The sequence below is a fragment of the Tasmannia lanceolata genome, unplaced genomic scaffold (genome assembly GCF_043159265.1).
Source record: "Tasmannia lanceolata isolate RefF3 unplaced genomic scaffold, GAP_Taslan_0.1 ptg000002l, whole genome shotgun sequence".
NCBI classification, from domain to species: Eukaryota; Viridiplantae; Streptophyta; class Magnoliopsida; order Canellales; family Winteraceae; genus Tasmannia; species Tasmannia lanceolata.
In genome coordinates this window covers 30,042,670-30,057,072 of record NW_027518679.1, presented here as the reverse complement: position 1 = coordinate 30,057,072, position 14,403 = coordinate 30,042,670, and the positions used below count along the sequence as shown (strand labels likewise).

General features: G+C 44.5%; 1 non-coding gene across 1 annotated transcript; it reads right to left on the bottom strand.

The window, feature by feature from the left end:
- Nucleotides 1–782: 782 nt before the first annotated feature.
- LOC143846227 (U6 spliceosomal RNA) lies at nucleotides 783–885 on the bottom strand. Its single transcript, XR_013234707.1, has one exon. It is a non-coding gene; the product is annotated as a U6 spliceosomal RNA (small nuclear RNA).
- Between the last annotated feature and the right edge of the window lie 13,518 nt (nucleotides 886–14,403).

Here is a 14,403-nt window from a genome sequence, read left to right as displayed (position 1 = left end):
GGAAAGTTCTGTGAAAATAAAGACACATATCATCACAACTAGTGGAGGAGAAGTTTCTACCTGGTTTTGATTCCTAAAAAATGACTAAGGGGGATGTGGACTCTCATTGCAGTTCCAGCGGAGGAACCGAATTTATAAAGAGGAGCTGCGTCAAATAAGAGCAGCTTTACGGAAGGGCAAAGAGGAAAGTGGAGGTGGCGTTGAAAGCCATCATTAGTAGCATCCCATCATATGCAGTCGTCTGTTGAACTGAAAGAATTAGAGGTCAGTGGCCCAATTTTGTTATGGTGGGGAATGCCTTCATTTCTGTCATTCTCGGTTCAGCTCTTTTACCTTTTGGTGCATTGTTGGTTTCCTAGGTTCACCTATATGCCACGGTAACAATAGACTATAGTCATGTGGAAACTCTGTTCATTTATGAAATTGATGAGATCCAATCTTGTCAGTAAATTGATTTGTTTCTACTTTTCATAGATTGTTAGTATAAACTTTGTCCTGTTTTCCTGTATATAGACTTCCAGCTGTTTCATAGATCAGGTAAGAAAGAAACCCTAAATGCTATGCAAATTGATCTTCACACATTGTAGCATATCTGAAGATAAAACACGCAAACTTGAACTCAGTGACTGCAGACAAGAGATGGGTTTTCCCAACGGTAGCAGCAATGGCGCCGTTGGGATGTATGGTCTTAGATTCATCTCGCTGAGATCAGTGCGATCTGGTCAAAGAGCGGAGATCCCTTTGGAAAGAACATTGAAGGGACTGATGCCATGGGGTCTTATCTCCTGTTGGACCGTTTCTCGATTTGTGGCATGTCATCCTTAGGCAGGGTCATACTAATCTTCTTTGTATCATTCCAATTTTATAGGATGTCTCGGAAGAGACCCACACAAACGAAAATTAGTCATTCTTCCTTGTTGGGTCCGGTAATCTGTCCAATTTTATTGGTTGTTTCCTTCTTTTTGCCTAATGGTGCAACTCAGAGTGGGTCGCGTCTGGTTGAGTCCAACCTTAGCCCAACCTGAGGTGGCATTACCCCAAACCCTAACTCGATCCAACCCAATGCATCGAGTCGAGGAGGGTCAACCCTAATCCAACCGACCTTTACATCCCTCAACCCTAGTCCAACCCATCTAATCCAATTTTCCAAGTAGGGTCGAATTGGCTCAGGTTTGCCTGGGGCAACAATAAAATCACGATAAATTAGGGGTCTGTTGGGTTGCCCAATGGCTCAACTCTAACTCAATCCGAAATTAAATCAGGTTAGCTTTTCCCAACCCTAACCTAACCCAACCTGAGCTGAAATTGGGTTGAACCCGTCCCAAGCCAACATTGCTCATGATCCTTTTTTTCTTATTGCATCTCCATCACAGTTCAGTATTGCATAGCAGGTCCCTGCTCTGTGGTAAGTCTGGACAATCCACTTTGTGGGTCCCATTTTTGATTAGCCAATGAGCCAGTAATCTATTTCGATCGGACAATCGTGACCGTCTGATCCAGCACCTATTAACTGGATATTCAAAAGAAAATTATGGGGTGTAATTTGATTTTCAGCAGCCAAATGTAAACTGATCAGATGTGAGGAATGGTGCAATCCACCAAGTGGATGGTGAATCAAGAAACAGTGCTTAGTTTATTTATTTCTCTCTGTCAAACATGCATTTCTTATTGATTTCTGGAAGGCTTGAGGGACACCATGTTCAAGTTCAACCACCACTTCTAATTGAAAGAGATGGGAAAAACTAAAAATAAAACATAAAGCAGAGTAGGAATGGACAGAGATTAAATTCAATAGTTATTCCCGCTGACTATTGTAAAGAAATGATATCCCAGTTCCACTCAAAACCAATTCTTATGTCTTATTTGTTTTGGATTGTGAGAATTGTTTTTTATTCCAAAACTGATTATTGAACTCAAGATTAACGTAATCTTGAGTTCAATAATCAGTTTTGAACTCGATCAATTCTCAAAATCCAAAAAAAAGAAATAGGGCCCTGGGAAAATTGGATGTTTGGCTAGCAGTGTAGAATCAATTTTGGTCTCAAATCAATTCTATATGTGTGTTTGTTCGGATGTAGAATTAATTTGAGTCTAAAATCGATCCTAAAACTTCAAACAAAACGCACCATTTTCCCGACTCAAAATCGATTCTCAATATCTAAAACATGTTGGTTTTATATTATCGAGTCTAAAACTGATTATTGGACTCTAAATGCACAATTGAGTGATGGGGCCTACGTCTGACACACGTTTGATCCTGATCGAACAGTGGTGATGTCATCTGACACTGAAACTCTTGCATCTGGTCGTTAATCAGCTATAAAAGGTCAAGATTAAGAAAAAAGAAGCCTGTAAAATATAAATTAACAAGGGATTCTATAGGCAGCCTTGGCTTACATCTGATTCCAATATAAAAATTTGAGCAGTTAGAAGATTCCAATGTTGACTCTAAAGCAGAAGAAAAAAAAAATCTCTCTCTGTTTGTTAGGTCTAACTAGTACGTAACCATGTCATGCACATAGCAACAATAATGGGTCAAGCTCTTTGCTGGATTGGATTGAAACCGATTAGGTTTCCAATTAGGTTTCACATATAATTGAAAATTGGATTGCCAACTTTGATCTAGACTCATAATCACCAACATAAACCTCCCATATCAGAGCTTCTCTAAAGATGTGCCCATGCCCTCTGGTGCAAGCCCATGTTGGCCATTCCTCCTCTACTCCATGATTGTCGCCGTCCATTTTGTAGCGTCAATCCGTCAGACGGGTTTGATGGATCCTGACCTTCCGACCCACTCAAACTTCCTCCGATCAGCTTTGCGAGGCCGGTACCGGAATTTGCAGTGTGGTAGTGATCCAAATGTTTGTTTGGACCATGAGAAGAACCCTTGGGGTGGTACCACATGTTGCTGGCAAAAATTTTGTAAGGACACCGCAAATGACCCGAACAACTGTGGAGAGTGCGGCCTCACATGCGCCCATGGGCTCGTGTGTTGTGGGGGTCTTTGTGTTGATGTCCGAAATGATGACCAGCATTGCGGGTCGTGCCCGAACGAATGTCCAGCGCGGAGTAGGTGCTCCTTTGCAATGTGTGGTTATGGTGGGGGTGACTTATGAAGAACTTGCACCATTCATGTTATGTTCTTCCTTTTGGATGGTTATTGTGTTCATGAATGTTCGTTTTTTTTTCGAATTCTGGTTATTTCTGGATCTTTCTCTTGTGAATAAGTGATTGTTTTTCACCAATAAATTGCATTTCAAGTGTTGGGATAGTTTCCTTTATTCCCACTAGTGTTAAGTAATATACCTAGGAGAGAGAGGGAGGGCTAGGGTTAGGTTTATGAAAGCAGAGAAAGGTACCCATCAAAAAAAGGAGAGAAAGGTGAGTGAACTAGAGAAAGAGGGAAAGAAAGAGAAAAACTTTCTTATTGTTCTTTCTCTTGGGTGTTCTTGTGTACAGCCTTGGTTTGGAGGACAAGAAAGGTTGTGGTATGCCGGTCTCGGGTTAATCACATTGCAATCCTTGTATTTTTTTTCTTTTTTTTGTGGATTTCTCATAGTGGAAGATTGTGTTCCTGGTTGTGGACATAGGCAATTTGGCCGAACCTCATAAAATCTTGTTGTATGCACCTTGCGGGTTGTGTACTTCTACTATTTTGTTCCCTTGTGCACGATCGAACCTTGTGACTTGTATGCTACTACTATTTTGTCCCCCCTATGCACGATCGATTTAGATATTGTCTGGCGGATTTCTCAAAGCCAAGACATTGATTTTGGAAGAACTATTGATCTAATGCATGTAGCTTATACACTTCACCTTCAAGCTTGGATCAAATGGTGGTCATTCTGTTCATTGCTTGTGGAGAGTGAATCAATTTTGAGCGCAAACTGATTATTGGACTTGATATTATATTAACAGATGTTGAGTCTAATGATCAATTCTAGACTCAAAATCAATTATAAAAGTCCAAAACAAACAGGGCCCAAGTAACTTTCTCTTCCCTTTTTATGGCAAACTGATCATTCTGACAAAATAACTCACTCTCTACTAACTTTCTTACATGAAGCCATTTAGAATACTATAAGATAAAGGTAAATCGTGTACTTTTATTTTTTGGGAGGTTTGGGGTTGTCGTGTTATAGTCTTGCTTCTTTTGTACAATTGCTTTGGCATATAGGATCAGCCAAGGCAGGCCCAACTCAGGATTATAAATGGGATCGAAGTGACTGTTTTCATCTTGGTTCAAGCCTTTGAAGGTTTTTGTCTTTGCATGGTGAAGTCAAAACTGTAATTGATGTTTTTGTTCATAAAGCTTCTTCATTTCATTTTATATATTTGAGAAAGCACCTAAAGTTGGTGGTGCATGCAAAGATTTCTGTTTTATATTTTATTTTACACTAGTTATTAAGATTGCTAACCTAACAGCGACCATGGGAAAGCAACATAATTACATGTTATTATTTGGGGACTGGTATTGATACCCTTAATTGGGCGTGACGTTTATTATTATTATTATTATTATTAGAGGAATGATTGAGACAAAGGTACCCTTGTATAAAGAGCTGGGAAAGGGCCCTCGATTAGATCCACGTCATTAAGTGCAACCGCTTTTACTCTCTCAACTGAATTTAAGAAGTCACCGAAAATTATGTGGATCCAATCAAAGGCCCTTTTCCGGCGGGGCGCCCTCGGCTCTATCATTCCTCTTGTTATTATTATTATGGGATTTGCTAAGGACCATCACAAAAGGCAAGGCCGGTTGTTGCATGAGAGTAGTCCCCTAAGATGAAAGGCAAAATGTGTTGAAATGTGAGCCTATGTGGCTGTGCTTCTCATGCAACAGCCGGCCCGAGGAATGCCTTAGCAAATCTCTATTATTATTATTATTATTATTATTTGGGATTTGCTAGGGACCATCGCACAAGGCATTTTGTGGGCCTACTGTTGCATGAGAGAACAATCATGTATTATTATTATTATTATTATTATTTGGGATTTGCTAGGGACCATCGCACAAGGCATTTTGTGGGCCTGCTGTTGCATGAGAGAACAGTCTCGTATTAGTATTAGTATTAGTATTAGTATTATTATTATTATTATTATTATTATTTGGGATTTGATAGGGACCATCGCAGAAGGCATTTTGTGGGTCAGCTGTTGCATGTGACACACATGCAACAGCTGACCCACAAAATGCCTTCTGCGATGGTCCCTAGACCGAAAGGTGCCCTTGCAAAATCAGGGGAAAGGGCGCCCCGATTGGCTGTTTGTCAACAAACTAACTTTGCAGCCATTATAAATGCCGCATGGGGAGCATCCTTTTCCCTAGTTTTTGCAAGGGTGCCCCTAAGTTTAGCATTCCTATTATTATTATTTGAAATGGTATTATTATTATTATTATTATTATTATTATTATTATTATTATTATTATCGTTATTGTTATTATTATAGGGAGGGAATTTCGCTTTTGCACGGGAGAACAGCCACATAGGGTCACTTTTCAGCAAGTTTTGTCTTATTCGTTTAATTCATCTGAGGTGGCTATTCTCTCCTGCAAACATCAGCCGCATAATGTCATTCCACGAAATAGGCCCAATTATTTTGGCTTAGACAACTCATTACTTTATTTTTCTTTCATTATTTTGGTACTTAGAGCCCCATCACCTTTAATAATCAATGTATGATCTTATCAGTTTAATATATGCATGATACGTCGTCCATCGCCCATCGGTAGCTTGATGAAGGGGTTTAGCTTATAACTCAATTGATCGATGTTTTGTACATCAACATTGAGGTCATAGGTTCAATCCCAGTCTAGCTACCAGAGATTTTTATTTTTTTTAAACCCTCAATTAGTTAGATAGAGGAGTTAAGAAATTGAGAGAGTGCACACGTCAAAACATAGGGTGTAAATATTACCTTCCCCAAAAAAAAAAATTCATGGATAATGAAAACTAGTGCTTCTTTTATTATTATTTGTTTTGGGACTTCAAAGTGTCTTACATTACTTAATTAAGATTGATTAATTAATAGTTGTCTATAGATGGGATCTATGGAGGCATCTCACCAGCACTAATTTATTGGAAACCAAATGTCTCACCTTGGAATTTTCTAGGCAATTTCGTGGGAACCCATTTTGCGGCTGGCTTTTGCATGTGAGAACAGCCACAGAGATTGACTTTTTGACAGATTTTGTCTTATTCATTAAATTCACCTGAGGTGGCTGTACTCACGTGCAAAAGCCAGCTGAGAAATGGCTTTCTGCGAAACTGCCTAGCAAGACCACTGATTTATACTATATTACAAGTGGTATCCAAAAGGCCATAGATTTCCACCACTTATGGTGTATATCATGCCGAGTCGACTAGTATTTGCTTCGTCTGCGTTTTGACTCGCATCCGCATTTTAAAATAATGGTTTATATACCAGACTCATAAGTATTTTATGAGTTTTGCTCACATCTTGGTGGCCCCTTATGGCTATCGTTCATATCAATAGATCAATGGACATGATCATATAAATAATGTAGGAGTTGGGCCCACTAAGTGACATTTAGGAAGAGCATAAAAGTGACTTCCTATTGAACGATAAGTTTTGTGTCGTGTGCACATGAAGTCCAGTACTTTTCAAAAATTAATGTCGGGCCCACTTCATAGAATGATCCAAACGGTTCATTTGTTGGGCCACGACGTAAATAGGATTTACCTCGTAAATCATCTCCATAGGATGATCCTAACCCACTACAGATCATAGGGTTAGGACCATCGTATAGAGATGATTTTTTGAGTACCCAATGAAGCCACATTACTTTTTTTAAAACTCTGGACTTCCTGCACACACCATGTAAAATCTCCTTTTAGCATTTTAATGAAGGCTACTGATGTACTAGTATGTTTTAATAATTGCACAAACCCAACTTGTCTTTTTTTTTTATAGAGATGTTAAAGTATAAAAGATAAATAACGCATTTCTCCAATAGCTTAAGCTTTTGGAGAAGTTGGTAAGTTAACACCGGATGTTATTACAGTTCCCAAAAATCTCTCGTAAGCAATTAAAAAAGAAAAGACAAGCTGAGTTTGTTCAATTAGTAAACCCCGGTAGTGCCAATATCAGTAGCCTTTCATGAATTTTGAAATATACGCGAGTGTGGCTAAAGATGAGAAGCTTTACAAATGTAGATCTTTACTATTTAAAGTTTAGTGAAATTACTAAACTACCCTCACTCATATAAATTTGTGAGGCTATTCCTCTTTTAAGGACATCTCTGCATAGAGATTTCAAAGGAAAGAAAGAAAGAAAGAAAGAAAGTTTACAAAGATAAATGATATGGATGAAGAGAGATACACACCTTATGGTGCGATAGCTGTGGTGGTCGTGGTCGTGGCCGTGGTTCCATTCTTAATGGGCGAACAGGGTGCGGCCCTATCGGAGGCGATCACGGAAACTCTAACACCTGTTGGATTTCTACTACTTCCTGTCATTCTACTTCTCATTATACAATTCCTCTCCTCCGATCGAGCCACCGTAGTCAACCAAATCTACTACGCCGGTCAACCAAATTCCATTTATCGCCTCGATAGATCATCGATTCGTGTACTACTCATACTCCTCCTCATGCTCTTCCTTTTGTACCACAAGGAATCATTTAATGGAAACGGAAATGGCAACGAAAATGGTGACGGTGACGGTGACGGTGAAGGCAACGGCAACGGAAACGGCAACGGCAACGGCAACGGGAATGGCAACGGCAACGGCAACGGCAACGGCAACGGCAACGGCAACGGCAACGGCAATGGCAACGGCCATGGCAACGGCAACGGTAACGGCAACGGCAATGGCCATGGCAATGGCAACGGCAACAGCAACGGCAATGGCAACGGCGGTGACGAAGAATAACGGCAGTGATGAAGAATCCGGCGAGTAGAGCGATTCTCCGGCGGGTCGTGGGGTGGTTTCCATATGTACAGTAAGGTTTATGATTTCTAGATGAATTTGTTAGGCAATTTCGCGGAAAGCCATTTTGCGGGTGACTTTTGCATGAGAGAACAACCACCTCAGATTAATTAAATGAATAAGACAAAATATGCAAAAAAATTGAGCCTTTGTGGCTGTCCTCCAATGCAAAATAGCTTTCCGCGATATTGCCTAGAAAATCCCTTTGTTAGTCCTTAGTCAGGGGTTTACGCTGTGTGGTGTAAATTACCAAAATACCCTTCTCACTACTGTTTGAAAATTTGAAGTGTATTATTGCTCTTTTTTTATTAGCTACAGAGATTTGTAATTGTTTAAAGTACCAAAATGACCTCACTTGCCGCTGTGAAATGGCCAATCATGTCAAGCAACGAGGACATTATAGTCAATTCACAGATATATTATATATTTATTTATTTCCACCCTTGCATGTTTTGTTTTTTCTTAAAAATGTCTGCACTTCATCATTTCGAGGAAACGGCAAACAAAAGGGGTGGTAATATCATTTGCATGGCATTGACATACTTTTTTTTTTTCAACGCCTAGAATATTTATTTTTGGGATTTGCTAGCGTTCATCGCAGAAGGCATTTCGCCGAGTGTCTGTTGCACGAGGGAACAGCCACATAGGCTCAGATTTTGTCTTATTCATTTAATTCATCTGAGGTGGCTGCTCTCTCATGCAACAGACACTCCGCAAAATGCCTTCTGCGATGGACGCTAGCAAATCAGGCCTACCTTTTTTTTTTTTTTTTTTTTTTTAAAGTTGAAATTGAAAGGTAGAAGAGTTGTTGTTGTCCGTAGATTAGTTATATAATTTTTTACTATTACCGTAGATTTTTTATACAATTTTTTATTATTAATTCATCACTTTTGTCTTCTTCGCATTTTTCACACGTCATTGCTTCCTCTGCAATTGGTTGCAAGTATTTGCCTTGTATAGTAATGGTGTAAATAGTCAACAGGGAGGAGCCGTGAAATTCAAATTCAAATTACTCACATTTTTTAGGAAAAATAAGTGCTGAAAATCACAAGTGGGGCCTACATATATTTGGCTGGTATAAAGTATAAACCCTTCATTTGTTGGTCCTCATGTTGGATTGTGCGGCGGTCGATCGGAGATCTGTGATGGTGACGATCATCACGTAACAATCTGGAGACACATATTGCACACACCGACGTGCATTGTTTTCCGGATTATATTTATATGTTATTATTTTGTATAAATAAATTGATTTCAAATTGTGTGTCTTTTATCAATTTTACGGCATGTGCATTGGGGATATTGAGAGAGGATGAGCTTGCCACATCAGTCAGTGGCTCATCTGGTGATTGACAGTATATCTCACATAGCAAGAGGGTAGTTGTGTTAGGTGGATGTGTGTGATTGGTGGTGATAGAGTCATTGTGGAAATGAGAAGTTTCTTAATGTTCGAGATAAAAAGTCTTCCCACGATTTTAATCGGTCTCCTTGATCGATTTGATTGTAAATGGACCTAAATGATAGGTCATACTAGATATGGAAAAGTCGTCATATACATTGGAGGGTTAGGATCATCGCCTATCTACCGTGGGGCAAACAAATAAGTAGTTTAGGCTATTTTAAAAATGTGAGCCCCACTTTTACTTTTGTCGTCGCATTTTCTGTTAAAAAATATATGCATCAGATGTATGGCTGTCAACCAACTCACTGTGGATTTGGATAAGATGCACCTATGTTTGTGTCAATATTTATTTGAATCCTAACTTGGTTGAGTTTTACAGTAGATCTGGTGATCATACTTTATGTGTATCATCGTCTCATTCAGAGAATTAGAGCGTCTATCAGCATCCTAGGTTTTACTATTGTTTTAAAAAATTAAAATTTTGTATAGAGTAAGAATTTTTAGTCTCCTATCAAGAAAATATAACATCAAACGTTGAGACACAGTTATAGTTAACCTCAGCACCAGTCCATACGCGATGCAAGTGGTAACTAACCTACAAGCTGCAAATTGATTTCTCATTGTGCCTCACACGCACGAGCAAGGTTCTCACATAACTCTTCAGCACACAATTGAGGTTCGGGTTAGAATGTCACGAGAAGCCAACCCTTGAAGGAGTGTCAACCACTCCGCTTAGGCGGGAGTGCCGGCCACACGTCTTGCAGTGACATACTTTCGAAGACGCAACAAGACACTACTCTTTGTAACACCAACTGCATTGCCATGAGACAAGTTAAGTATTGCATCATGATAGGGTCCGGACTCAGCACTGAGGGAATCCGGACTCAGCAATCCGGACTCAGCACTGAGGGGTCCGAACTCAGCATCCAATTAGCTTCTGGCACGTGGCCCCCACAAGGACCGTTGGAAGGCCAACACCTGTCTCCACTAGGTGTGACACCTGGACCAATCAGGGACCTCCACCTGCCCTCCTTAGGTATGAAACCTGGTCCATACAGAGGCCACCACCTGGCTCAGAACTAACACCTGTCCTAGACAGGTGGCTCAGAATCACTATAAATAGCCTTCACTTGTGCTAAGGTGAGGGTCCTGGAAATCTGAGAACCAAAACTCTAAGCTTTTTGCTCTGACATTGCTCTGCACTCCTGCTCATACTGACTTGAGTGTCGAAGCGCCCGTCCGGAGTATCACTCCGGGTTGGTCCTCTGACCCTTTTCTTTCTTGTCTGTACTCTGTGCAGCGCAGGACTCAACCAGCCATTCAGCCGTGGCTCGTTAGCCCGGACCACCCAGCCCTACCATAACCTGTTACCGATTTTAGGCCTAACAGATTTGGCGCCATCCGTGGGACCACGCAACAAAAAGCTGTTCGAAATCTCACCCAGATAAAAATGGTAGGACAGACCGGCAAGCGAGCACCTCCGACTTCTCGGGCTACCCGAGCTACGGCCCCCCGTGAAGGACGAAGTGAGCGTCTGGCCTCACAGGTGGAGGTCGGGGCGGCCGTGGAGCGGACTTCGCCCCACTCGGACCGTTCAGACCCCACCCCGACCCCGAGGGAGATGAGGGCCCTTTTTCAGGAAATGACCGCTGTAGTTGCGCAGTTCAGGAATGCGGCTCCCGCACTCCAGCAACACCCCGTCGAGGTTTCTCGACCTGTTCAGAGGGGAGAAAGCTCCCGCAGAGAACGCGCGTCTCCACCCCGCGACCAAACTCGTCACTCCACTCGAAGAGACCACCACTCGCGGGACAGGAGCGTGCGCCCTGAGCCTCGTCGACAGCATCACCGGTCACGATCTCCCTCCGTGCAGAAACGGGGCAGCAAGAGAGACCCTATGCACGGAGAGGGATCGCGGCACCGGCGAAGGAGTCCCCTCAGCCAGTCCGGATCCGCAAGGAGCCCATCAGCCGTAAGGAGTAGACCTGCCCGTCTGGCCGAACAGAGGGATGACCCGATGTTACTAAGAATCCAGAAGATCGATAACAGAATCGAGGAGCTGGCTAGAGATCATGGCCGCCCTGCTTCAAGGATCTTCAGTAGCAATCCCCCTTTCACAGACAGGGTACTCGGTGCGGCAGTCCCCTTGGGCTTCAAGATGCCGCAGATCCCGCAGTATGATGGGACCACCGATCCCGTGGATCATCTGCAGACCTTCAGGACCACGATGCTTCTCCACGGGGCGTCGGACGGGTTCCTTTGCAGGGCACTCCCCACCACATTAACCGGAGCCGCGAGAGATTGGTACTCACGGCTGAAGCCCAAGTCCGTTGACAATTTCGACGACTTCGGGGACGACCTGGCCCGGCATTTCATGAGCAGCAGAAGGCCTCGAAAGACGACGGCTTCACTGATGGCCCTGAGGCAGGAAGACGGTGAGGCCTTAAAAGCGTTCGTTGGCCGGTTCAACAGGGAGGCCCTTCAGGTACCCAACCTGGATCCCTCCGCGGCAACGAATGCTCTTCTGGCCGGAGCCCGGTCCACCGACTTCCGAAGAGCAGTCGCCCGGCGAAATCCGCAGTCCTTGGCAGATCTGATGACCGGGGCGGAAGAGTACATCTCCGTCGAGGAGACTCTCGCTGCCCTGGATTCCGTCAGCAAGAGAAGACCAGAGGAGAAGAACCCCGCCAAGCAGCGTAGGGATGACAGACCCCAGAGGAGGGAGAGCAGCCCGTCCCGGAAGGAAAGGAGCTCCCCCCGGCCTCGAAAGGAGAGGAGCCCCCCGACGAGGGAGCGCTACACGCCCCTCACCGCATCTAGGGCTCAAATTTTGGCAGCCATCCGGAAAGAAGACTTCATCCGGTGGCCAAAGAAGCAGACGCCGGAGGCAGGCACCCAAGACATGTCCAGGTATTGCCGGTTCCATAAGAGCCACGGCCACGACACCAATGCCTGCATTCATCTCAAGGAGGAGATCGAGCAGCTGATAAGCAGAGGGTACCTCGGGAGGTACTTAAAAAATAACGACAACAGAAGGGAGCGCCAGGACAACCCGAGACCCAGAGACAGAAGTCCTCGAGACGCCCAACCCCTGGGCGACCGCATCCAGGCTCCTGCCCCGGCCGTTCTCCCTCCTCAGGTACCTCAACCTCAACTCCAACCTCATGGTGTTATTGGTACCATTTCAGGAGGGCCGGCCGCGGGAGGGACCTCTTCATCGGCCCGCAGGACTTATGCCCGGCAGGTCAACGCCGTCCACGCCTGCAGCAAGAGGACCGAGCCAGAAAATGAGATATCCTTTTCGGAGGCAGATCTTGACGGTCTGATCCTCCCGCACGATGATGCCCTGGTCGTCACAATGCTAGTGGCGAACTGGGAAATGAAGAAGATCTTGGTCGACAACGGGAGCTCCGCCGACATCCTCTACTATCACGCCTTCGAACAGATGATGATCGGAGCTGACCGTCTGAAGCCGGCCAACTCAGATCTGTTCGGGTTCTCAGGAGAAGTTGTCAAGGTCGAAGGGCAGATTGAGCTTCCAGTTCTTATCGGGGAGCCGCCCCGCCAGTCCTTCGCAATGGTGACCTTCCTGGTGGTTAAGGCCAAGTCGGCCTATAACGCCATTCTAGGACGCCCCGGCCAGAACCTCCTCCGAGCGATTCCCTCCGCTTATCATCAGAAGATGAAGTTCATTACGCCAGGAGGCGTAGGTGAAGTCAGAGGGGATCAGCCTCAATCAAGACAATGCTATGCGGCAGCACTGAGAGGGAAGAATGCGTCTGAGTCCCTTCCAATCGAGCTGTACGATCTGAGAGACGAAGCGCAGGTCACAGTCAACGAGCCCGCAGAGGATCTCATCTCTATTCAATTGAACACCGATGACGAACAGAGGGTTGTCCAGATCGGCTCTGCCCTGCCAGAGGCCGCGCAGCAGGATCTCGCTCAGTTCCTCAGGGCCAATGCAGATGTCTTTGCCTGGACTCCTTCAGATATGCCCGGCATTGACCCGTCGATTAGCACCCACGAGCTCGGTGTCGATCAGACCTGCAAGCCCGTGAAGCAGAAGCGTAGACACTTTGCACCGGAAAGGCGGAGAGCCATCAGAGAAGAGGTGGAGAGGCTTTTGAAGGCCGATTTCATTCGTGAGATCCAGTATCCGGACTGGCTCGCGAATGTGGTAATGGTAAAAAAGTCCAACGGGAAGTGGAGGACCTGTATAGACTTCACAGACCTGAACAAGGCCTGCCCAAAGGACAGCTACCCACTCCCAAAAATAGACCAGCTCATTGATGCCACAGCAGGTCACGAGCTGCTCAGTTTCATGGATGCTTTCTCAGGATACAATCAAATCAGAATGTACGAGTCAGACATCCCGAAGACCTCATTCGTTACCGACCAGGGGACTTATTGCTATCGGGTGATGCCTTTCGGACTGAAGAATGCAGGAGCCACTTACCAGCGTCTCGTCAACAAGCTGTTCAGAAATCAGATCGGTCGGAACATGGAGGTCTACGTTGATGATATGCTAGTGAAGAGCAGAAGTGCTTCCAACCACGTCTCCGACCTCGAAGAAGCCTTCCAAGTCTTGAGGGAACACAACATGAAGCTTAATCCGACCAAATGTACGTTTGGCGTCGGAGCAGGCAAGTTCCTGGGCTTCATGGTAAGCCAGAGAGGAATAGAGGCGAATCCGGAGAAGATCAAGGCGGTAATGGAGCTGACTCCTCCCAGCACTATCAGAGAAGTACAGCGGCTGACCGGGCTGGTGGCAGCTCTGGGACGGTTTATTTCAAAATCCGCCGAGAGATGCCTCCCGTTCTTCAATGCGATCAAAGGTATAAAAACCGCGCCCTGGACTCCGGAATGTCAAGCAGCGTTCGAGGAGCTGAAGCAGTACTTGTCCTCCCCTCCCTTGTTGTCCACGCCGGAGCCAGGAGAAGAGCTGATTCTGTACCTCTCAGCGGGACCCTTGGCGGTTGCAGCAGTACTGATCAAAGAGGAGTCTAACCAGCAAAAGCCGATCTATTATGTGAGCAAGGTCCTCCACG